The sequence below is a fragment of the Mauremys reevesii genome, linkage group 3 (assembly GCF_016161935.1).
Source record: "Mauremys reevesii isolate NIE-2019 linkage group 3, ASM1616193v1, whole genome shotgun sequence".
NCBI lineage: Eukaryota > Metazoa > Chordata > Testudines > Geoemydidae > Mauremys > Mauremys reevesii.
The window spans coordinates 87344437-87371129 of record NC_052625.1 but is presented as its reverse complement, the minus strand read 5'-3'; the positions used below and the strand labels follow the sequence as shown (position 1 = coordinate 87371129).

The 26693-nt window shown below is 40.4% G+C and overlaps 2 long non-coding RNA genes across 19 annotated transcripts in view; one reads left to right on the top strand and one right to left on the bottom strand.

The window, feature by feature from the left end:
- Positions 1-26693, bottom strand: part of LOC120400774 — a 276808-nt gene that overhangs the window by 126303 nt on the left and 123812 nt on the right. For 6 of the 18 annotated variants that reach the window (XR_005596062.1, XR_005596063.1, XR_005596058.1 and 3 more), the window contains exon 1: positions 13467-13519. The exons of 2 other annotated variants lie outside the window; for them this stretch is intronic. This is a non-coding gene — a long non-coding RNA (uncharacterized LOC120400774). Of the gene's footprint in view, positions 1-11755; positions 11796-13286; positions 13346-13466; positions 13520-26693 lie in introns of those variants that run through there. 10 more of the 18 variants (XR_005596064.1, XR_005596059.1, XR_005596061.1 and 7 more) reach the window with 5 other exon arrangements.
- On the top strand, positions 13640-25370 carry LOC120400775. The gene is made up of 4 exons (XR_005596076.1): positions 13640-13862; positions 17391-17576; positions 20535-21128; positions 23985-25370. It is a non-coding gene; the product is annotated as an uncharacterized LOC120400775 (long non-coding RNA).

Sequence of the window (26693 nt, the reverse complement as noted above, 5' to 3'; positions counted from 1 at the left end):
AGGTGTGTCACTGTGGTATGTTCCCATGGGTACCAACTACATTGTGCTGAAAAAGAAGGGCATTTGATCATTTCTTGCCTAGAACTCACAATGAGGGGTAAGGGGCAGGGGTGAAAGAACAAGGTTCCAAAAAAAACAAAACAAAAAAAACAAAAAAAAAGATATATTACAGGTTATATAAATATAAAATTATTTCATTATAATCATTTATTTAGAAATAAATATTGTATTCTTGCAAACACTGACCAGACTGACCTGGTTTGCACCATATTTTATACTGTTTTAACTGACCTGAAATGCCCCCTGTAAGCATGATGTTAAATGGGCTGTCAAGCTGTCGAGTTTCATTTTACATGCAGTTCTTTATCTTCTGCTAAATACCCTTTTTAAAAACAATTTTTACAAGGTCCTCAGTGAATTACTTCAGATATGCCCACGCCTGCTGCAGCAGCTTTTATGTAACACAGCCTACATCTGTGATGCTATAGAAGTGACTGATTAAGAACATCACCTTTTTCACAGATGGGTAATAGACAGCAGCGCTAAGGGCAACCAGCTTAATGAGTGTCTACTAGTAAGTTGTTTGGGGCAGGGACTGTCCTTTATTCTATGTTTATATCGCACTTAGCACAATGAGCCTCAACCTGCTTGGGGCCTTTATATACCACCATGATGTAAATGAGACATTTTAATAACTCTTTTGAATGCCTCAGGTTTGGGGCATTCTAGAAAGACACCAATGGCCTAGTTATCAGAAGCATTAAATTTGGAAAATTGAAAATGCAGGTTCTCAGCAACTCTGACAATTAGGCCCCATGCATCATCTTAACTTGGGCCTCCCCACTTGAGTAGGGTTACTATCTGGCCAATATTTGATCGATGTGACCAAGATTTATACGGATTTGACAGTTGCCAGAAAAAAAATTAATTTGCTGTTTGGTTTTTTTTAAGTGGTCTAAAGATTTGTATTATCACCACAATACGCCAAGATATCAAATGTTAAAAGTGTGTGTCCCGCTAAAGATGGTGCAGTGTTCCCTCTGCTGCCGTTTAAGAAAAAATGATGTTCTCTTTAGATACTAGAAGTGGCTGTTGAAGCGAGGAAGGTGTGGAGTTGCTGTGGGGCTGGAGTTGCAGTGGGCACCCTCTTTTTGCTTTTCAAAAGGTGGTAACCCTACACCAGAAGCACCCAAGGTGAGTGGACACTTTTCAAAATTTGGGCTGAAGCGACTTGGACAAGGTCACACATTGAGTTAGTGGCCAACTGGAGACTAGAACTGAGGAGTTTTAATTCCCAGTTCCCTGCTTTAACCAACAAACCACATTATCTCCCCAAAGTCATGATGCTGTACTAACGATTCCTGAGGGGACAACATACCATGCTTCCATATTAGAAGAGGGAGATTGTTTATGTTGGACATGCTCACAGCTGATGTGAATTATGAATGCACAGACAGCATCAGAAGACTTAGGAGGTATTTGATAAGATAAATCAGGAAACCGAGGAACCAGGTTAAATTCCATTTCCTAAATATTCTTCATAATCTGCATTAATATTGTACCAAGATAATTATGGCCTCAATTCTCCAGTAAGTCCAACCTACACTTAGACATGGTTCCTTGTGGCTCCACCCTGCACTAGTTGTGGTTCCCTAACCTTGGTAGTTTGACCCCACTGGGAGAGCCCCCAGCTATTCTAACTTCTGCCACTCTTGACAACTGAGTTTGTATTAGCTAGGGATCAAGCATTGTGGAGCACAGCTCTACCATGGCCCCCCACTCCTGCTTACACCACAGGTGGGGAGACTGCAGAGGAAAAGTTGGCACAGGAGGCAGCTACACTGCTTCTGTTGGTTTTGCACCTGCAGAGATTCCTCCTACAGAATTTCTTCTGTGGAAGGGAAACCTCTGGCCAGTTTAGTAAGCTTTGTGCTGCATAAGCCTAAGAGGCAAAAAGTGAACTTTGCCAACTGAGAATCCAGCCTTGTGATGTTTAAACTATTCTCTTTTTAAAAAGAACAATTACTTATGTGATACATATTTTCCAGATGTGACTTAAAAATTATAAGGTGATTCATAAGACTTTAAAAACTTTTGAAGTGGGTACAGAACAATGTTAAATCGTGTACCTAAATTGTCAGTTTTTCTTAAAATCGACAAGTGTTATCACACCTATAGTAATACAAGTATATCTTAAATATAAGAGTGAACTGTCACGATGGTTTATTCAAGCTTATATTTTAATTTGTACAGTATATTATGAACTGTAGAGTACCATTATATATTAGCAGAAGATCTACTGTCATCTATAAAAGTTTTTTAAAATATACTGAGAAGTGAGATAAGAATTCACAGAAGTTCAGTTTTTAATGAATCTATGATATGGCAATTTGCAAGTCTTGAAAAATAACTTGAGAAAAGCTGCAAAAAAACCCAAACAAATTTTAATTAAAAAACACTATCTGATAGAGAATATGTAGAAGAAACCAAGTGGTACAGAAAATTCTTTCCCAATGCCTAAAATTAGAAAAATACTCCTAGGAGCGCAAAGAAACTGCACAATACAAATATATAGTTTTAAATCTTGCAATGCATAAATGAAAGCAAATAAGGAATGAACAATCATGATGCAGCATGTCCATCAATCGCAGAATGTTAGTGTATAATTATGGCCTAGTTAAGTACATGCTGTACTTTCTAACAGACATATGGAATATTATTCACACACACATTTGGGTCAAATTTATACTAAGTATATGTAAAAAAAAATTGAGTGAAATTCTCATGCACACTAAAAACTGGAAAAACTATTTCCCTTAGTAGTCGTAATAGAAATAATGCAAATACCGCTTTTAATTATCTCAAATTATACAGAAGTCTATTGAAGTATTTTTCCTGTAATAAAACCCATTAAAAGCTAGGTTGTGGCTGACCCCTGCACAGGCATGAAAGAGGCAGGGGGTGGAGAAGCAGTGCCAGAAGCTTTTCCACTATCCTATTGCAAGGACCAAACAACTGCAGACCACATAATCAGGGGACAGCAGGAATTTCCCTCTTCTAGAGCACTCATAGAAAAACCATCCCAAAGGGAACTGAGTGGAGGTAGGGCTATAGCCTTGTCTTCACCACCATGCGCACACAAAGCTGGCTTACAACATAGGGATAATGCAGCTGGCTCCCATCTAAGGAACCGAGAACTCCAAGAAATTGTGCTTCAGGAGATACAATTTCAGCAAGAGCTCCCTCTCAGGAGGAGCATTCTATACTGCCCTAAATAAGAGCCAGTGACTATAAGGCGCATCTGGTCCAAAACTAGGATGGCCAGGTGCTTGATTTTTGACCAGAAAGTCCAGCCGAAACCGTGTCTGGCCAGATCTATTGACTGGACACTCAAAGTCAAGTAACTGGGGGGCGGGGGGGAGGTGCCAGGTCATCACCCATGCCAGCCCATCCTCAGCTGGGGCGGCCTCCTACCTGCGTTGGGCATCTGCAGCTCACAGCCCCACAGGCAAGTCCCTCCTGATCTGGGCAGATGGAGGGAAGAGGAAAAGCAGCGAGTGATGGGGCGGAGGGAGGGAAGAGGAGTGGACAGGGACGAGTCCTCAGTGGAAAAGGTGAGGCAAGGGAGGTTACAGCACTCCTGCTGGAGTGTACAGTTTTTAATTACCACCCAACTGGCAACACTAGTAGCAGTGTATAATGGTATAAATAAGTGGAATCAGGAAGTGGCACATTACATTGAAAGCATGGTATTTGTATAGGGTAGTCAGTCCATTCCCTCAAGATCCATTGTCAAAGTGCCTTTGTGTTTTTTACATGATGGAAAGGATAGATCTAAAATAATCTTTGGAGGTGGAGGGCAAGGAAGAACAGGCATTAACTCTGCAAACATACGGAAAACAAAAACGTGTCTGCCGCTTTTGCCACTGGTGACACAGCATTTCCAACTTGTACACTTTTAGTGATAGTCTCACAGTATCTGGTGCATTTCTTAAGGTCTCACCTTCTGGAGTCATGTAATTATATGAGCAGAGCAGCTTTAGTTTAAAAACAGTTTCTAATCCTCCTGGTTGCAGAGAAAAAACCTGAAAACATGACCAGAATGTACTCTAAAGGCTCAGAGAGCCAAAAGCAAATAAGAATCATCCCAAAGTTACCAATTTTGTTTAAAGTGCATGATTCTTGGGGCCTGATTCATGATTTTTGAATGCTTGGGTTTGACAGTTCTGGTACATGTCCTTCATTTAGGGCTGATGTTAATCTTGCAAAGATTTCCACACGTTTAAACTAAATTCCACACTAAATCCCATTGATTTCAGTGGGACTACCTATGTACTTAAAGTTAAGCACATGAGTAGGTCTTTGCAGGATCATGGTCTTGGACTGTAAGCTATCTGCAGATAGGGAATTAACTTCACAGCTGTCTGTAAAGCAGTATGTAAATATATAAATAATGAAGTAAATGTCAAAGACGCATGTGAAATGATATGACAAGTCTATTCATATTATTTTCCTGGTCTACCTTTACGATACATATATAAAACTAAAACTTAGTGCTGGGCATGTTAGTGTGCTGTATATTCACACCCTCCCTTGCTTCACACTATGTCCCTGTGTGGACCAGCAAAGCCAAACACCAGAAAGAGGATAGGGTTGGCCTTAAGCAAGGTATGTAGACTTCACTTGGCATTCCTATCCTGCCCCACCTGCTCAACATAATATTTTCAATCTGAAGTTACATACCAATAGTCCATTGGCTAGCGTTTTCAAGGGAATATAAAGTTAAGATTGTTTACTTCAGCATTCTACAAATACTGAAACACAGTTTGATCCTATACCACTGCAGTCAACAGATATGCTGTCATTTATTTCCAGGTGAGCCAGGACCAGGCTCCCAAAGCACAATAATTTATAGTCTACTCTTGATCTTAATGAAGACTTCTGTCCAAATTTCTCCCCCTTCTTTTCCTATCAGACATTTGGGACAACAAAAGGGAATGAACAATAGCCTTCTTGAGCTTATGGCAACAAATTATAAAGAACAGAACATATTCTACATTGGTCTACTTTTTGATGTAGACTGTTAGGAAAAGATCTGTCTCTTCAGATCGGAGTTACAACAGAAAATGATGATCCACAACAGCTGTGTACATATTACAGATATTGAACTATTTACAAGAAATATTTGTATCTCATCCACAAAAATAGTTCACTTTTGTTTAAAAAAAGACTTTCAAAGCCATTTGTTAAAAACAGTTCAAAATAATTTTAGTGTTCAAATGCAAACCGGAAACCAGCAGATGGTAAATCTTGTAATATTTGAATACTACAAATATACTGGTGTGTTTTATCTTGATTATAGAACAATGTAGTGTCAATTGCAATGTGAATGGAAATCAAACATTTCATGCTTCCAAAGAAAACTGACTGCCATTCAAAAGCCCACATACATTTTGTTGTAGGCTCGGGTTCATTTTCTATTACCTAATTAATGAAATGTACTAACTGTATAGACCCATATTTTCAGCTTGTGTGACCTGGCATAGTTCTACTGACTTTCGTACAAATACCTCAGTTTACACCAGTTTATAATCTGGGCCTCAGTGTTTAAATTAATGAGCCATTCTAAATGGATGATCATTTTACAAAAGCTAAAAAACAAAACCACACACAACCCACTCTTAGATTGTTTTCAGAATATACCCTAACTGTAGCATAGAAAATAAGCTCTCAATACTCGGAATTTTTATTTGAAAGTATACAGAAATGTTCTTCTGCTCCAGTCAGCCAGCCATAATCTATGGATGTAAATAAGAATTGCAACATGATTTACTTGGTGGCCACAGACATTTTTATTTTAGAGATTTTGTATTCCCAGCCAGCCATTGTGTGATGGAAGTCCAGAATCCCAAAAATGTGACCAATTCAGATAAGCGTGATTCATATGCTATACACTTTGAATTGTATTACAATCCAAAAGTCTGGGCAAAGGGAAAATAAAAAACAATATAAATATGACCATACATTGTATCAAAAGATGAAATATTGAAGGCATTGTAAAATAGTTTTATCTTTCAAATTATATATTGATATTGTTAAAATGGGGCAGTTTAAATCAATTTCAAGAACAGTAGTAAGCTGAAGGAATGTTGGAAACCTATGGAATGCAACCGAGGCATCTTAGACAAAGTAGAACGGACATTACCTAAAAACACGGCCCCAGAGGTACCATCCAATGCAAAAGAAAAGAAGCTGCAAAGATTGACTGCTTGCCTACCTCCAAGAGAGAGGCTCTACAATGAAATGAAAGGATCTACAAAAGATATGGCCACTCAAACACTATTAAAGCTCTTGGCATTTGAAGACCCAAAATTTGTTCAAGTGTTATGGAAACTGGCCATTACCAAGATACATGGGTGTATACCACACAAAGCATAACAGCTATGCTCCTTTTTTGATTACCTATTCTTGGTAAAGATGAAACAAGCAGGTAATCTCACAATTCTGAATATAAAAACCTAGCCAGTGCCAATACCTTCAACACTTTGTTAACCCAAAGGAGTGCTATTATGCCTTCAGAAGCTAATTGGGGTGCCACCTTTTTGATGACTGGTAACCAAACCCCTGAGGCCACACCCCTGTTCTGCCTCTTCTCCAAGTCTCTGCCTCTCCCCCCACTATCCAGATGGGAAAAAAAACCAAACAGATATCAGGGCTTGTCAAATGGCACCCGGACACTAACCGAAACCCTGACTCTCCAGGTGGAAAAACAGACAGGTGGCAACCCTAAATCTAATACTTAGGTTATCTGGCTTCTTACTGTAGGTTATAGGTGTGACAACTGCAGTTTTATTTTAATCTTAATTTTTCTCTCATCCACCTCCTGCCCATTCTTCCAAGGACTGTATAATAATTCTGTCATTCAATAGTTGCTACAGACAGACATTTTACTTGGCTTGTCATTAGACTGATATGCAACACTGCTGCCTAGATTGTCTTACACAAGATTTTTTCCAAGTCTGTTTTCTTTCCATGGTGTCCCTTAACATTATAGGATTTTTCATGCCAATTCAGTGTCACTTTGTTGATCTGCTGTTTCACATGTATCACATTCTGTGTTTGACAGTCTTAGTTCCCCTGCCCAGTTAATAAGCTCCCACGTCTCTTGGAAAGTAATTTCTTTGTATTGACTAGAAATGTCATTTCCGACACCATAAAACTAACTGTCTGCCATAAAAAGTTGAGTGGGTCAATTTTAATACCAAGGGTGTAATCCATAGAGGGTGCATGTCCCAACATGCTCAGCTCTATGTTGATCAGAGCAGACCTGGCTGCTGGCAAATTAGCTGCAATAGCTTTTACACGTTTCTTACGTTTATGACTCAAACAGGGAAATTCTTCTATTCTATCTGAAAAACAAAGAATCACTATAACCACCAGTGCCCACCATTTTAGAGGCTCAGCTCTTTGATCACTTTACAGCTACTAGTGGGAAAGCAAAGCACTCTTCTCTCCTGCCCATCCCTCCTGTCTTCTCCAAATCTTCAAGAGGCAGCATGGTTTACTGGGATAGGACATTTGATTGGCAGTGAGGAGTCCCAGGTTCTATTTCTGGCTAAGTCACTGATCTGCTGTCTGACTTTGAGCAAATCACTTCACCTCTCTGCACTTTTGTTTCCCACCCTGCCTGCCTGGCCTATTAAGTTCTTGATGACAGGGGCCATGCATCAGTATGAATTTGTACAATGCCAAGCACCCTGGAGTTTGGCTCGCAGGTGGGTCTTGTGAGCACTATCATGCTTCAAACACACACAACAAATATAGCTCTCTGGATATGTGAATCAAAGAGGTTTATTATACAGGCCCCCTAATGAAGGGACTGGTTCCATCTGCACACTGCAGTTGCAGAACCTTTCTAAGTGGCAGAGGGAAAAGTCATGCGACTTACAAAGCTCAGCTGTCAAAAATAAGGACGTTAGTAAGCCTATTGGGGCAGAGAGCAACTTAACATAATTGTGCGGATGTTGTGTATATGCCTAGAGCGTAAGTCAGGTGTGTGGGGCTTAAGTGCCACCACTATACAATCAACAAAACAAGTGCAATTAGAGGAGCTGCCGACATCACTGCAATTCAATCACTTCACAGCATGAAGGGTGTCTGAGCAAATGAGACCACACTGTCTACAATTTTAAATGCAGCCAGGAGTGGCTCTCTCCCTGGGCTGGGTGCAGGCAGCAGCATATGCAGCACCATTTCTCTCACACTCAAACCCAGCTGTCAGGCTACAGGGAACCCACCACACTATCAAGTTCCAGAAAGAAACTAAAACTTTTACAACTTGACTTGGAGTTGGCACCACAGTTGTTCCAAAATCCTTTCCCCAAGCAACAGGAGACCCTTCCTAGAAGGATGTTATCAATGCATCAGAAAAAGTTATTTTTCATTCTTTGAGCTGTATATACAATCAAAATAACCCAATAAAAGTACATCTGTTTGTAGCAAAGCCAGAAGGTGCAGAAAGTGATCTTCTCCTTGCAGCAGCAAACTTCCCAGGAGATTTCCCATTCATAATGCTTTGAAAATTAGGTTCATCCACCCTGGCTGTTACTTGAACTCAAGAGAGCTAGTCTAGGTTTTAGCCTCCCACCCACTGAGCAGATGTGCTTCCCTTCATTAACGCTTAAAGACCAATCAAAATTGGTATTTAATTCAATGTAAATAACTCTTTAAATGTGGTGATTAACAGAACACATTACCCTTGGAGAAAAAAAGAAAGTGTTTCTTCCACCAAACATTCTATAAAAAGGGGTTGGGTTATAATCTATTGTATGTTTTAATGAGACTAACTACACAGTTTGAAAAAAGCTTCCTATGGAATCTGAAACATAAAGGGAAAAACCTCTTTATATCCAAATAGTTGACGAAACAGAACCTAGCAAGAGCTCTTATTAGACAGGACAGTGATGAGTACCACATAAATCCCTCAAATATATTTCAGGACTATTGATAGCACATGGAAGATGAAAGGTCAATAAGAGGGGTAGCAACTAAAGTTATTTTCTACATACATTTGCACTGTATGTGTGTGGGGGGGTGCTAACCTGAAGCCACACCCTCTGTAATATGAGCTGTGCAATGAAAGAGGACTGTGCAAAGTTTCCCACAATGATCTTATCACTGCAAAAAAAAATATTCCCAAAAATAAACCTATTTAAGTAGCAATCTATCCATTATATGAGAGCTACATACACTCATCACAGATGGGCTAACAGCTTTAGTGAAAGTAAAAATTATGCAACAAGACTCAAAGCTTTGCAAAGCACAAAAATGGCTCTAGCTATTATAGAAAGTCATATCTAGGAGTGAGAAAACACACTGAGAAAGCTCCAGTTGGTGCAAGAGGTGATTAGAATGCCTGTTTAGCAATCCAGGTAACCATGAAAACATTGCCTTGATACTCTGCTCTCTGTGCTGGCTCCTCTTTCAGTACAGTGTCCACTTCAAGGCCTCTATGTTGATAGCCAAAGCCCTTTGGAAACTTTCACAGGAACAGCGCCTAGATGACAACTCACTCCCAGAAGACATACAAACCACCACAGATTTAATCATAACCCAATTAAATACAAGATTCTCCTCCCTCATCTTCCCCTCAGTAATATGTACACACACACACACCTCAAGTCATTCCCTTGTATTGGTTAGGGAGGAGCATGTGGGAGATTAAATATTTGGGAGGCAAAGTTAAAAATTAAAAAAACACAGATACAACAGTGACTGGGGCCAGACATCGACAGCAATTGATTAACTAGTTAGACTAGAACTGAGGAGAGGAATAGAACAGTCCCAGCAAGAATGATCAGCTGCACATGCTTGCACTAGAAAGTGTCCATCACTAAGTCTCTTTGCATGATCAATCCCCACACAAAACATTTTAGTGTAGGAGCACATTCTCGGAGAACTGTGCCAACAGGTCAAACGTGAGCTTTGCACTAGAAAACACCGATTAACAGGCCCTCATACATATGTGCACACGCACACACATACACTTGTGTCTTATTTTAAAGATGGACAAAGGAGGCCAAACTATTTATCCAAATGAGATGATGCAAGTGCAGTTCTAACTTGACATACCAGGATGTAAAAGTAGCACTTTATTACAGTACTCAACTTCTGTTTGTATACGGAGACATGAAAGATAGTTTTTGTTGCTTTATTATTCCTGTTAGCCCTGCAAAAACACCACAGCTAAGGAAGAGCAAGCAAGACTTCATTCCCTGTAGTACCTGAACAGATTGTTCCAGTCAGTGGAATCTGTGTAAATCCATTGCCTTCAATGGGTTTGCATAGGTGTTGCTATGAGTTTAAATGGGCCTGCAAAACCTTAATTACTGATGATAAGCAAATTAGGTCCCAGGCTGAATTTGCAGGACTAGGAGTTGTGCAGAGGGGGACTTAATTGTAAACTAAACATTATTGCATTTCAGTGACTTCCAGATCAAGAAACATGAAACCTCACAATTCCATTTTTATAATCATTTTTCAGAACAGACTTCCATTTTAAAGACCCAAATTCTGCTAGAGCTTGCTCTTCAGAAAGAAATCAAATATAATACAGGTGGGTGTTGCAGTTTCTAGCATTATTCTATCTTTCAAAGGCCAAAATCACCACATCTATCCCTAGTAATAAAAAACCCTTTAATAGATACACACACCACTCATCGAATGATGGCAAGGACAGTTATATCCAGTGACATAGTAACAGACATATTGCTATAGTTTAGAAGCGGTCTCAGAATGTTCCTGAGAAAGGCAGACCGTGACAGAGACAAAGATTGAGGTAGTAGACTATTGCTTAGTCACCCAACAAAATTGCTCATGAAGTCATTGATTTGGGTATAGATCATTATCCCCATTTCAGAGATAGGTAGAACTGAAATGCAAGGAGTTTATGTAACTTGCCTAAGATCATACAGCAAAGCTGCATCTGCACCCGCTTTTCCTCACCATTCCACTAGCATTGCTGCAGCTGTAGTAATGATGGAAAGCCTCACACAGACTTGGCACAGGTCTTTAATTACTGTGAACTAGATTTTAAAAAGGTATTTAGGTGCCTAGTGGGATTTTCAAAAGCATTGACATGCTTAACACCAAGTAAAAAAATCAATTAATGATGCTCAAGGCAGTGGTAAGCACACCTGCAACTAATCTATGCTAGCTGCTAGCAGAGGCAGAGTCATACTAATGCCAAGCCAATAGTGAGTAAAGGGCTGAAAATCCCCTGTAGAGACATGCCCCAGGAGTGGCAGAGTAGGGTCACCTGACTCAGTCCAGTGCTCTAAGCTCTAGTACTTATCGATGGGCAAAGGGGCAGATCTTCTGTGAGTTAAGTGGTCATTATTCCAAATTTGCTCTAGGTGAGGACCTGACCCCAAGCAGTCTTTAAATAAAATATTCACTGAGTTCTGCATCAGGGTAATGAAGTGTCCTCAAAGGTGCTTTGTTAAATTAAATAGTGCCATTAGATTAAAAACAGGAATAACTAAATATTTTAAGAAGCAGCAAAGAATCCTGTGGCACCTTATAAACTAACAGATGTTTTGCAGCATGCTTGCATCCGAAGAAGTGGGTATTCACCCACGAAAGCTCATGCTGCAAAACATCTGTTAGTCTATAAGGTGCCACAGGATTCTTTGCTGCTTCTACAGAACCAGACTAACACGGCTACCCCTCTGATACTAAATATTTTAAAATTTACCTCAAATCAATTGGGGAGTAGTCAAGCGGTCCCACAGAGCACATGATTGTGAATTCTGTAGAGACTCAGTTTTTATATCAGCAGGCACTAGGCATAATGGGAGCAATAAAATTTTAGTTTCAAGTGTTTTGAACAAGGAGGCTATGGAAAAGGTGAAGAGATACATTTAAGGATAGTTTGAGGAATACTGATCTCATTTTAATAAGGTTCCAAATACATTGGAAGGAGCTCAGCTTCCAATATGATAAACCTTGTAATAGGAGAAATAAAGTGAAATAGACTGGCACAGTTGATAGAAGTACCATAGATAAAAACTAGCTACAGTTTAAAGAAGTGATGGAGTTAGCTCAAAGGGAGTGTATACTATTATGCAAAATTAAGCACAAAATTTCAAAACCAATGAGTCTGAGTGACAACTTGCTTAAGTTAATTGCAAGTAAAAATGGAGCTCTAAAAAAATTACAGGGAGCATAAGACTACAGCATTGTTAGTTTTAAAAGGAAAATCAAAAGGAATGGAAAAATGGTATTTGAAGTGCACAAAGGAATAATGAAGCACAAATAGCTAGGAGTATTAAGACTAACAGTAAGATTCTTTAAATATATTAGAGAACTGAAAAATAAGAACAAGTGGTTCCATAAATAAAAGAGACAAAGTAAGGAAATATTTGTTGTGGAAAAGTATTTAGTTCTTCTAATTTTTTTTCAACATCTGTATTTGAAAATATTATTAACTACAAATTCACAGTGAATGTATTTGTGGTTACAAAGGAGGACAGAAACTCAGAAGGATTAAGATTAATATCAAACAAGGATATTTGATTAGTGAACTGCTGAGACCCCATTTGCAGTAAAATGTTTAATTGTGTTCACGTTTAGGTAGCCTAATACTTTTCCATTATACAAAAACATTGGCTTAAAAAAAATTCCAATGCCAACATGACTTGCAGCAGGAACTTGAATTTTAGCAGGGGAATAGTCTCAGTGCACAAATTGTTACTCTAAGGAAAACTCACTCAAACTGGACCATGTTATAAACCATAAATAATAATAAAAAAAATCACCCTTTCCAGTCCTCATTTTGTTTAACAGAGCATCCAAAGAAGTGGGCTGTAGCCCACAAAAGCTTATGCTCAAATAAATTTGTTAGTCTCTATGGTGCCACAAGTACTCCTGTTCTTTTTGCGGATACAGACTAACACAGCTGCCACGCTGAAACTTGTTTGTAGAATTGAGTAGCTAACTCAAGCATCCCCTATGGACTCAGCATGCTCTATCCCTACTGAGCCTCCTCACAGACCCCTTCATGCTAAGCATGCTCACCAACATCAAACCTGAATCAGCCACAAGGAACCACAGGGGCAATGAGAGATGAGAATGTTGCCCTCCTATAACAGAATCCACTGCCAGTATACCCCTGTCGTGACCAGGGGTGACAGCAACCCCCAGCTAAGCTAGCATCCCCTGTTGACAGTCACTCTAGCACCATGGTGGTTTCCCTGTCAGAGAACTCAGCCCTCTAGGTAACTTACAGTCTTTTATTCACCCTTCCAGGTCACAATTAGCCAAGCTAAACTTAAAAATTATTTTTAACAAAAACAAAAAGTTTCCACCCTTGTCTAGGACTCTTCTTCAGCCAGTACCTTCCCTGGTTATTCAAGGTCTACTCCCCAACCTCCCTGCTGGAAAAGCTTGCCTCCCTACTCACTCACCCCAGAAGGCACTTCCTGCAATCTCTTCCCAGCACCTTTTTCCCAGGTGGGCCCCCTCAGGGCTTCAACCGGCCCCTTTTAATACAGTAATTATCTGATTCCTCTCAGGTGGGGCCCATTCTGTAATCAGGACTGGCTTAGCCTCAGGCTCTCCAGTCCACAGGGCAAGTCACCCTGTTATGCCTCCACATAGTGATTTCCATTCCAACTTTGCTTTGCCAGGCTGTAAAAAGAAAAGTCTCTTTCTTCCCCTTTCTCTCACATGCCTGCCTGCTGTTGCTAGTCTCCCTTTAACACCTACTGAACCAAGCCATTAGCTTACCTCCTCCTGTTGGTGCCACCTAGCTTCTGGATTGCTAGAGCCAGCAGATCCTGAAGGGAGAGAAAGAAGCACAGGTACTGTAGCTCCTCCTCCTGTTAAGGCAATGCAGGAAAAAGTGTGTCCTGTGGGGACAGGGAATGTGCTGGGGGGAGGGAGACGGGGTCAGAACATGTTGGGGGCGGGACACAGAGGGGAAAAAAGTACTTGATTACTTATATGAAGTATATCATAATTCATACAGATAGGGGGCAGAACTGAAGTTGCATGGGCAGCCTTAAATCCAACATTTCTTAGCTTCCCCATGCTTGATTTTGTGACCCATGTACCATGCACTTAGCACAGTGGGCTTTTTAACCCACTAATCCCCTCTCTCTTTTTTTGGCCTATGACTGCAATGGTATTAACAGGCCACTCTACCATGAATGGTCCCCTAGAATATGTGCTAACCACTTATGCTAAACAATCTTCCAATGTGCATTTAGCTGTGATGCTCGCAGTCCCTTTCCCAGGCTTGTACACACTGGCACTTATGTCGGTATAGCTTATGTCACTCAGGGGCGTGAATACGCCACACCTTTGAGCAATGTAAGTTACACCAACTTAAGCATGGGTGCTCACAGTGCTATGCTGGCAGGAGAGCTTCTCCCGCTGACATAGTTACCACGGCTCACGGAGGTGGTTTTATTATGCCAAGGGGTGAGCTCCAATGTAGCTAGTGCTTCTAGTGTAGACTAGCCCGCCGACTTGAAGAAAAGCTCTGTGTGGCTCAAAAGCTTGTCTCTCTCACCAACAGAAGCTGGTCCAATAAAAGATATTACCTCACCCGCCTTGTCTCTCTGATATCCTGGGACTGAGACAGCTACAACAAAATGGCTTTTTAAAATGTAATTTTAATCCATAGCTAAAGGGAGATAGTATGGTGTAGGGAAATATTGATTATAGGAGGGACAGAGGGGATTATACAATGCGCGGGGACACTGACAAAAGAAATTGCTTACTCTCAAGAAAAGACAAATGAAAGGTGACTTGATTAAGTATGGAAACTAGGCTAAGAATTGTTCCAAAAATTAAGCCTCTTCATGATTTACCCGAGGTCACTGGACAAACCAGAATTAAAGGTGTCAGAAAAACTCAAGGAGATATTATTTTAGAGAGCGAGTGTAGTGGGTAGCTGGAGGGGGCTTCTAGTTGAGTGAAGGGTGTCAAGTAGTATTCATGTGTTTCAGTCAGATCTGGATGATTATATGGAATGTAGTAAATCTAGAGAAAGGCGTATTAGCTTGGTACTTGGGAGTTGCTAACTAGAGCTGAATGGGAATTTTTCAAGTAAATGTTTTTTCATTGGAAAATGCCCATTTTTCAAAACCAAAACTTTTCCCAGAAACATATCTGTTTAGACAAAACTTTAGCTGGGAAGATTTCTCACATCCAAGAAGAGATTGTGTGCAGGCATGCACCTACAGTAGCTAATAACCCACTGCCTAGGGCACTCACCTGCGATAGAAGACCCACACTCAAGTCTGTACACTGAATCCGCGCATCAGAGCAGGGATTTGAACCTAGGTCTCCCTCATCCCAGGTAAGTGCACTAGCCAATTGATGAGTCTGGAGTGCGTGTCTCACTTTTGGACTGATGCAGAAAACAAAAAATTGTGGAATGGAATTCTGGTCAGGTCTCTTGCTAACCCATCTTTTGAGGGTAGGTCACAAGAAAATTTCCCCCACTGTTTTGTTATTTCCCTCCTCCCTGAGGCTGGCTTTGGTGTTTGCTTTATTCTGAATGTGTTACTTTTGCTCTGGTACAAAAGGTTAAGAAAAAGCTTTTTTAAAATGTAAGAATGTAAAAAGTTGAAAAAGAGGAGGCGGAAGAAGCAGATTGTTATCAGTTGTTCATGAGATTAAAGCCTCTTGGCTTGCTTCTCTTTCCAGCTACGCAGATCTGATGTGGTAGCATAGCATGCTGCTGTCCGAGTCACTGGGTCAGCCAAAACAAACACAGAGGCAGAAAAAAATGAGGAAAAGGGGACACTGAGCCATAAACATTCTGATCTTTAGACAGCAAATCAATCAAGGAGTTCCATGCTGTTAATCAGAGTACTGATTCTGTCCATTTTCCAAGATATTGAAAAGAAAGCGAGTTCAGAAATCCATACAATATGGTCTATATTTCTCTCCTACAGATTACAATAACCTTTTATTTGGGAGTATATTATCGGAGCCTGTACCTAAGAGAAATTAGTTCAATGACTAAACCACTTACTCCTCTTTTCCTTTCTTTTAGCTCAGTTAGAATGTTAATACTGCTTCAGAAAAACACAATGTACTGCCTGGTCCTTCAGCTTTTACAGCCTGGTTATCTGTCCTGCAGCAGAATGGATAAACAGTTTTCTTGCCAACTAGAAGTGGATTAGCTAGAGCAGTGGTGACGATAGCACAGTGTGTGGATGGATAAGAGTTATAATAGATATTCCCAGAGACGTAACATGAGATGGGATAGGAGGGGATGAAATGGCATCATTCAGGCGAACATTTACATGCTGTGGAAATGATGACCAGTATTTGGATGGAGCAGAAGGGCGAGTTCAACGTCACACATCTCATCAAAGTGCACTGGATAAAAGTTATTGGTGCTGCACTTTAACTCCAAAGAGTCCACTTCAGCTTTAGATCTGAAGATATAAATGCAGATTATGCTGCTTTTATAAATTCCGTGCAGCACATCACCACTAAAGTATTCAGGATTCCAACAGCGTTAACAGATCAAGACTTTGACATTTTCTGTTGTCAGCATTTTGACAGAGTGGAGTATTCTGTCTCCATATATCTTTACTCAGGGTCTGATCCTGAGAGATACTAAGCATTCTCAATTCCCATTCATTTTAAAGAGCTGCCAGTCCTCAGAATCCACCAGGATCAGGCTTGTAAATTGATTCTAACTGGCCATGAACAAGTTGTCCAAGATTACAAGGGGTCTGGAATAATTGGAGGGAAAAATCCCATGCAAACATTGGGTTACTTACTACATGAGTATTGTACCACAGCAGTGTTTTTCCAGTTATATATTGGTGTTCCTAGGCCTGCCCAATTTAATGCAGTACTTAACATACCAAACATCACAAACAAAACATTTTATGGATTGGTATGTGGTACTTCCTTCAGTGTCTTCTGAATGAAGTAAAGCTCAAGTACCCCTGAGAGGTATCGAGGCATTAGCATCATTTTATATACAGGAAGAATGAAGCACAGAGCTGTTAAGAGGAAGGTTGGCCCAGTGATTAGGGCACTGGAGACAGTTGCAATTTCCTGCCCTGCCAGAATCTACTTGTGAGACTTCAGAGAAGTCACTTAACTTCTCTCTGCCTCACTTCCTCCATCTGTAAAATGAGGATAACAGCACTTCCCCTGAATCCAACTCAGGTTCTTTCACTGTTTTGCTCTCATTAGCAAAGCATTCAGCCAGCATTTTTCTCTGCTCATGTTGGAGAATTTGTTCCAGGTCATTGCTGAGCTATAGATAATGTCCTTGAATGTGTAACCTGTAAGGCAATGAATGATTCCCTTATCAGTTGCCAACTGTTCATCCAGGACTTTTTTTTCCCCAGACATTTCATCTGATTGTTGGACTGGCTCCCTATTCCACTGCTGAAGGTGCCATGGTGGGGTAAAAGAAAAAAAAAGGGGAAGATGGAAAAATTAGAGCCTTCCCCAGTTCACATCTGGTGGGATCCTATGGATGACCTGAGCAACAGTCCAGCCACCAAAATGGTTTGGACTTTGCAAACTGTTGTGTAAGTCACTATGGGGGGCGGGAGAGGGATAGCCCAGTGGTTTGAGCATTGGCTTGCTAAACCCAGGGTTGTGAGCTCAATCTTTGAGGGAGCCATTTAGGGATCTGGGGCAAAAATAGTTGGGGATTGGTCCTGCTTTGAGCAGGGGGTTGGACTAGATGACCTTCTGAGGTCCCTTCCAACCCTGATATTCTATGATTGACCCATATTTGGGCAGAATTTGATATTTTCATGAAGTGCCTACAGACTACCCATATTACCATGCTTAAAGAACTTAGATTTATATATAGCAGTCAATTATACATAAGTAGTATCCCAAGCAGCATCTACCATATATCAGAAGTGGATACTATGCATTACAGAAGTTGCATCCTAATCCTTTTGAGCTAGTTGACCCAGGCAACATACCAATGACCAACTATTAGTCATCCCCTCCGAAAGCAAAGCTGCCATCTCCTTCCCCATCCCAAATCAACTCACTGTCATGGCCACAGAAGGACATACTTTATTTACAAGTGCTAATTTGTGTGTTTTTACAACAACATTTCAACATGAAATGTAAAAAAGTTTGCTCCTCCTTTGCCAGGCAATGCTGCTTGTGCCATTCACAGCCAGTCTTCAATGTGCTGCCAGAAGACAATGGCAGAAGCTGCTAGAGCCTGAAGGACTCAGGCAATAGGCATCTATTCCTTTTGTTTGGGAGAACTTTCTTTGGGAGAGGAGCATCCCCAACTCTTCTTGCCTTTTCTGGCTATATTGTCTTAGCCATTAGACTAACTGGTTCCCTCTTTCCCCCTCACTCACACACACTTAGGAGCTCTGGGGTGAAAGGACATATGAAACAGATATGCCATGAATGATTAATACCTACTGATTCCTTCTGGCCCTCATAACGTTAGAAAAACTGTCCACCTTTGCTTATCCAAAATAGATTCCACCTAAATAGTAGAGACAATAAGATGGTTCACAACATGAGAGACGCTTTGTCAAAGAACCCACAGATCAGCCCAAGATCAGGAGTTTCTCTCCCCAAACACAGAAACTAAACATGGCTAAAATGAAAGTATTGTTAATCATCTAGGCAATCATTCCTCATAATTTGCATATAAATAAAACACCTTCTCTCCCCCAACCTAGCTGAAAAAAATTCAGTTACAAAGCAAGGGTCATGCCCTGCTTTCCTATGCAAGTGTTTTCACCCAAAGTAATAAACTATACAGTGTGTTCCTTGTAAAATCAAACTTATCATGGAAATCTCTCATCCCAAATTAGATGACCTACGTCCACATCCTTCTATATGTGAAAAAAAGTCTCGTTGTTATAAGTCCTAAATAAGGTGAAGTGCTTATGTACAATCAAAGAATGTTTGGATATATGTCCTCCAAATTTAGAAGATTACAAGCATTTTGTTGGTTTTCATTGTAAATAAAGAAGAAGAAGAATTGTGTGGCACAAGAAAGAAAAAACATGTTAAAAGATAAGTCAGGATAAAACTTTGGGATATTAAGACCAATTGCTTAAGAGGAAGGATCCCAGTTGATAGTAGGGGCAAATAATGAAATACAATCTTTAAAATGAATCAAACTTAAAGCCTCCAATAACAAAAGGACTGACGAAATTGGTTATACACCAAAAGCCAGCTACTGGATACCATTGGATACCAAGAAACCTAAGCACTTGCTTGGCAGGTATCCAATGGGATTAAGGGGGTGGGCCCCCTCCTCCTAGCCCTGAAATGAAGGTATATAAACTGACATCACCATGTGCTGAAGAGAGTTGACCAGGGTGCTGGAACAATTTTATAGCAGGGTTGCTGAGAACCACTGAACGAAACTGTAAACCCTGTGTATAAATGGAAACCACTTCAAGCCAGGGGGGGTGCAGCAGCACCCCTAGTTCCAGTACCTATGGGGTTGACTGCACCCAACAAAAAGGTGAAGAATCCTCAGTGCAACCAACAGTTGGACCAGTTGTGTGGAAAGGACTCTCACCCATCCTACCGTTAAGAGAATACAAAGTGGTGAACCTGGGACATCACCAACTTCATTGGGGGCTGGAGGACCTGGAGATCCATGCAAGACCTCAGCCACCTTCAGCAAGAGACAGAGTTCAGCGTTCCAGCAAACTGCTGCCCATTCCCTGTGCCCCAATCCCAGGTGACAGTGCTGGCTGCTGCTTCTCCTCAGATATCCCAGGTGGTAGCTCCCCAGGTGCCCCAGGCTCGTTAAAACTAGCAAGCTGATGACCCTGGACACAGTAATAATGTGTTATCCTACTGGATTCTATATATATTAGAATCAAGTAGGATAAATCTAGTTCATTAGATTTCAGGTTTAAAATCTAATTGGCACCCTGACAAATTCATAAACTCACCCCCTTTCATGCTTCACGTGATGTTATGAACACGAGAAAGAGGATAAAATCAAGACTTGCAGTAATTATGTCCTATTTAAACTTGCCTGTTAAGATGGTTACTTTTTTTAACGTGTCTCTTTATATAGCAATAACATTGTTATATGGCTGAACAACTTCTAATTTTACTCTCTTTTTTTTAAAAGGACATGCATGTGAAAAATGTTGGCACCAACAATATGATAGATGGATTTAAAAGAGAGACCATGAACAAATAGCCCAGGCAAGAAAGTCAGGTTTCACTAAATTTGCTCCAGCTACATGGGTCTCCCAAAAGAAAGAGGAGAGGGAGGTGGAGAAACAGCAGTGAATGTATTGCAGCTCTTTCTTTGCAGAATGTTCTCCCCCTCCAAAAGCATTTAAGTTAATTTTGACTAGGTTTGACAAGAGTAGGCTTCAGCCTCTGTGCTGAAAACATTTTCAATGTGACAGCTCTTTCAGCAAGGGGGGGGGGGGGAAGGGAGGAAGGGAGGAAGGAAAGATCTGTGATATCTTAAAGTTACACAATAAAGTTACTTTTAAAATGTCTTCTTTGTTTGCATGCAGCTTTTCACCAATGTCCTGAATAAGCCCATTCTGTCAAGGAAGGACCGAAACAAAGTGGTTAACATAAGCCAGCTGAAGACGCCTGCTGCTTTTCCTGTAAATAACGCTGACCTTTTGGAACACTGACAGAAACTGCTGTAAAGCAACAAAATAAACTCCTTGTTTCTCTCCCTTACGTGCAAAGATACATTGGTGAGTGCATGTATTTAGGTACACCTCATGATATTAGCCAAACAGCCCGCTTTCATGCACAGCAATGCAGGACAGTGCACAGCTTCAGCAGCCAGTCAGTTTGCTGTAGAGACTAAGCTCCGTGGCAAAAAGTGTGAATGTTTACAGCATACTTCAAGGAGCCCAGAAACTGCAAGCAGTCAGAAATCCAATGACAATTTAACTACATAATCACTACAGTAGCAGAGGAGTATTTTTGTCCACTGCCTTTTTTTCATGCAGTGCACTGCTCTTTATTCAGAGCTGTAAGGAGAGAGAAAGCGTGTGAGCAGGAAATAGTTTAAAGAACTGTGTACTAAGAAGCCTGAAAAGATTAAAGAGCTACAGCAGCACTTCCCAACTTGCTCACTTTCTCCAGTTAAAGTAAGTAAATTCCTTGGAGACTATCATCAGTTTTTCTGCTTCTCACGGGTTTGAGAAATAACTGAGCACTTTGACAGGCAATAGGAATAGCTGTCCCTGTATTTATATGGGTCTCATCACTGCAGTATCTGAGTACCTCACATTTATTAATAGATTTTATCCACACAACATCCCTGTGAGGTAGGAAGTATTATCCATCTTTTACAGACGGGGAACTGAGACAGAAGATTAAGTGATTTGCCCATGGTCACATAGGAAGCCTGTGGCAGAGATGGGTACTGAACCCAGGTCTTGAGTCGCAATCCAGTGTCCTCTCCAATAGGCCATTTCTTCTCCCCTGGGAATATCTACCTACCACATCTGAAATATTTACAAAGTGACACTCTCCCTCCAGAGCCATACCATCCTTCTGTATAGAGCCCCTCTCCTACTGCCTCCCCAGCACTCCAGCCTGAGAGAGGTGAGCTGGACCAGTTTCCCCCTAGCGCTAGAAACATCAATCTAGCAATAACAGTTTCTCCTGATCAGCCAGAACACCACAGATCCACACAGGAATTGCTGCTGATCAGCAACTACACCAAAAATTAGTTTGTGTATATAAACTCCTCCCACCCCAAATCCCACCCCCACAGCTTTTGTACATTTCCCCTTCCATTCTAAGGTTCTGTGCTGTCCCAGAGACTTCATGCCATGTGCTCTGGCAGTTTCAGGTTTGGCTTTCTATGCGCTCTGGGATAGAGAAATTTGGAGATAAGAGGAATGCAGACAAAATATATATATAAAAAAAAGGAGATTTAACGGCACTCTGGGAAATAGAGAAAGCTCAGCTGGCTACCCTGCTTGCTAGTGCTTTCTGCTGGCAAAAGCATGGGAACCACCCTGGTGTTGCCCACAGGCTGTGTTGCATTTGAAGCCATCAAGAGAAGGAGCAGAAGGGCTAAAGTTTATGGGGGAAATGGAGGCTTCCCAGGAATGAATCAGAGGCAGCTCGCTCTTTGGGATCCTGCTTGGACCAACCTTTAGAATGGGGGCAGGCCTAACAAGGAAGATTCTTGTGTTGGGCTTTAAAGAAAGCAGAAGTGTCATCCGAAGGAAGACAGTTTGTATAACAGGTCTGTCCTTCCTACTAGGAATTAGTTTTACCAGCCCCTTTTCCTTTAATTTTTGAGAGAAAAAGGAATAGACCTAAAACCTTATATCTGAAGACCCCAATGATGATTGTAGTACAAGCCTCTCTCTGTACTGCAGTAGCATGTAGGAACCTCAGTCATGGATCAGGGCCCCATTGTGGTAGGAGCTGTGTAAACATGTAGCACAAAGATTGCCCATAATAGATAATTTAGGTAAGGCTCCACCATCACTAGAGTAAACATCCAAATGCATGATTCCACTCATACACATGCATGGACAGCCAGATGAGTAGTCCTGTTCATGGACCATTGAAATCAATTATCCTTATGCAGTTAGGTGTAGCGCTAAGCAAATGAACCTTTAATATATTTACTAGTTTGAAGACACCACTATAATGCAACATAGTGGTTACATATTTTTAAGTAAAGTAAATATTCTATAAATTGGCGCCCCCCCCCCCCCCGCGCAATGAACTTCCATTCATTTGTTCCTTTCTATTGTACTGAAACCATCCACAAAGGTAGAGTTGGTTACCGCATGCCTCCTCCAGGTTTAGTTCTGTTCTGCCACCATTACCTTGCTCTCAAGAGAATTTATTGTTATGTGCACTAAAGAATTTCAGAAGGATGTCAGGATGGAGGGGCCAGTCGATTAGATGAAGAAAATGTCCAGATAATTAGATTGGCAAAATGATCCAATTGTTTACACACATTAGATACCATAAGTTATCTCTTCATACAGTATCCCTTCTTGAAAGACTCCATTAATCTCTTTCAACGAATCTGTGCTCAGAAGGAGCCATGAGCACCAAATATGGACTGTGCTGTCATCAAATTAAAAAGATCTTATTGTCATCCAGTTTCACATTATGCCACTGGGTAGCCACTTTGAAAGTAGTAGTATATTTGCACTCAGCTCCATGCCATTGGGCAGATCTGGACAGTAGTTTTTTTAAGGAGACACTGTGAAGAGGTTTAAACCAAAAATGTAATTTTTGACAGAAAGCAAAAGAAAAAGGGTTTTACAGGGAAGTTTTAATAAAAACCATCAGTGAAACCAATGAATTAAACATTCCTCTGTAATCAGACATCCAAAACACAGGTGCTAATGAATGAGAAGAAATCAAAATGGACTGTTAGATTCTCAGAGTCAAAGCTGAGAGAAAAAACAAAACAGTATAAATAGGGAAATGTACACTTGATTTTTCAAGGTTTTTTTTTTTTCATTTTAATCATGTGGTATTATTAGAAAGACAAGGATTTATGGTTTTTTAGATTAAATTTACAGGTAAAACTATCCAAGTGTCATCAGTGCAATTATTAGTCACAGAAACATTATCCAAACCACAAGCTCATCTGCTTCCTGTAGGGATCTACAGCCAGGGCCGGCTCCAGGGTTTTTGCGCCCCCCACCCCAAGCAGCAAAAAAAAAAAAGAGCCACGATCGTGATTGGTGGCTGCTCCACCGCACCACTTTCTCCTTCAGTGGCAATTCAGTGTCAGGTCCTTCCCTCTGAGAGGGACCAAGGGACCCACCACCGAATTGCCCGTTGGCCACCCCAAGCACCTGCTTCCTGAGCTGGTGCCTGGAGCCGGCCCTGTCTACAGCTGAGGACAAGTAATTCTGGGCCTCATTCATAGCACTTGTGCATATTTGAATAAACTCCCTGTACAAACATATTCACACTCCAGGTAATTCATGAGCCATCTTCTCCCCAATTTCCAGCTCATCCATTTCACCTCCTGCAACTCATGATTAAAATCACACGGCGTCCTTCAAGCTCCAGAGACAACCAGAATATGAGTCAAAGTCCAGAGGTCCCTCCAATGGCTACCAATGAAAAGACTGACATCCTGTTTGGAAGAGGAGACCGAAGAGGCCATGATACCAGTGAGGAAATTACTAAAAATCAACAGTGCTCATAAGATGGTTAGGCTGGGTTTAAACACATTAGAGCCCACTCTGATGTGGATATGGAATAGTCAACACTGGTACTGGTTGGGTGATGGTCAAACTCGACAACAGGAGTTTCTGCATTTATAAAAGAAGATATTCTATTGCCACATGGTCCATTTAACATTTTAAAAAATGGCAATATTCCTAAATTATGCTAAACATACTGCAGTGTAAAAACAGACTGATGCAGAGTCCTCAATAGAGTCAATGCACTCCATTCCAAAACAGTAAAATAGAGGTGCTAAACAACAGCACATTTTTAAATAAAATGTACACTTTCCACAACGACCAATGAAATGTCTATGTATTCTTAAATCTAGTATCCTTAGAAAAACAATTTCAAAGGAAGAGCCTAGCTACCTCAGCTATCAGTGAGATGTCAGAAAAACTAAATTATTAACAGAAGACTGAAAGTGACAACCAATATTATGCATTAGGCTGTACGAGAGAAGCTGCAAAAAGACCATGAAGAGCTTTGAATGTAAGCAACATAATCTATTACTTTTACTGGAAGGCAATAAAGAAACCGTAGTGGTGATAAAACATGTCCACCAGAAGGACACTTGGATCTTTTCTTTTAGAATTACAGTTTAACTTTAATAATGCCAGTATTGTTACTGAAAAAGAAAAGATACTGAAACCATTTGGGAGATAGCTGAAGTTGGAATGACTAATTCAAATGTAAGAATTAGACACTGGAGAAGAGAGGATTTTGATTCTCTAGATCCCAAAAGCTGGCATGATGTGGCAATGGAGAAATCAAACTAGTAAGTACATCTGGCTTTTTCCTGCAGAAAGTCCTTGGAACTGAAAGGATGTATGAATCACAATCACACATTTAAAGTGGATTCTCATGCAGTATGTGGTCTAGAACAGGAAGAAAGTGCTCACAGCTATTACACTTAGCTTACATTTGGTGCAAATTCAGAAAACCTAATTTAAGGCATTTACTTCTCCACTGAAAGCAGCATTTTTGAAGCGCCATGCATCAGACTACTACAAATGATATACATTATCTTTACTAACTTCTGTCAACCCATCCACTTGATCACACAGATTCAAACTAGTTCTTTGTAGCTTTTATAGTTAAAGTTATGGTCCAAAAAGTGGCTATGTAAAAAATACTAAATGTGCCATACTTGTTCTCTGTATATATTCATATTCAAAGTCATACCTCATTGTTGTATTGACAAGCAAGATTTTACTATTGTTAGCTCTGAAAAGGCAACTTTATTCTTCTTCAGGCAGCAACAAAATTGTCAGATAATTACAAAATCTCATTATAGACAACTATGTAAGATGCAGAAAATACACAAGCCTGGTTTTCAGATGCAGGGGGAGGGGGAATGAAGAGTATTTTGCTAATAACTAAGCCTCTGACTGAGTTCAAATATATTCAAGTCTATGAGAATTCACAAATTTGCAAAGCTTTAGAGGTGTTCTAGATTAACTTGTTTGAATATATGTATTTGATGTCTAGTACATAGATTTGTCCCACCTCCTCTTTTTATATACACTTGCTGTGTGTCACATACCAGTGTGGCAGTAGGGAAGCTAGAGAAGGAGCCTGTGACTCTTGAACGTTACTGTATTGAGTGTTCACTGTTCTATCACTCAGAGGGAGAGCATGAGTGTTGCTCTTAGAAACAGTGCAGGAAGGAAGTGGGATAGGAAAAGTACAGGGACCAATACAAAATATCAACACTATCTACTTCGCTCATTATCTCGAGGCTACTAATTTTTTATTTATTTATTTGCTTGCAACCGTCATCAAGTATTTTGAAAGCCAAGTGTATCTGCAAACACCAGAAGTCGTTCAAATGATTTGTAAAGACATAAATCCAAAATTGGCTTAATTATGTATTCAGTGAGTACTATTCAAATAGATCCCATTGGAAGGCATGTTTTCAGAATATAATTACATTTTAAAATGATTAGCAAGCTTTCATGGAGGAACACGGTTTACAAATGTTTGGAGACTACATTCTGACAGTTTAGTATGAAGGTGGCTATCTACTATGGTTTAGAATTGAAACTCAAAGGTATTTTGGCATGTTATTACATATTAGCGGTATACACATTAATAAACTTTGGGTATTAAATGGTTATATACTGTACCAGTTAATTGTGTTGCATCGGGCATTTCTGTACCACAAATGTACTTTTTGGTTTTGTTCCTATAAAGATAACAAAGAAAACAGTTACCTAATTAGGGGTTACATTGTCCCCATCTGGAGAAAACTGCCTGGCATCACGAAACTCTCCTTTTGACTTACAACATTTTCTTCCTACTTATTCCATTGGGGAGGATGGAGAAGTTTGTTGTTCACCTCCAAATCATGAACATCCCAAGATCCACAAAGACCTCAGGACAACTGTCGAGATTCTGTCCCTCTGCACTGCTTCCTGTCACCCCAACCCTGCATAGGATTCCAATGACTTTCTGCTGGTTGCTGCCCATAATCCACAAGAGGTTTA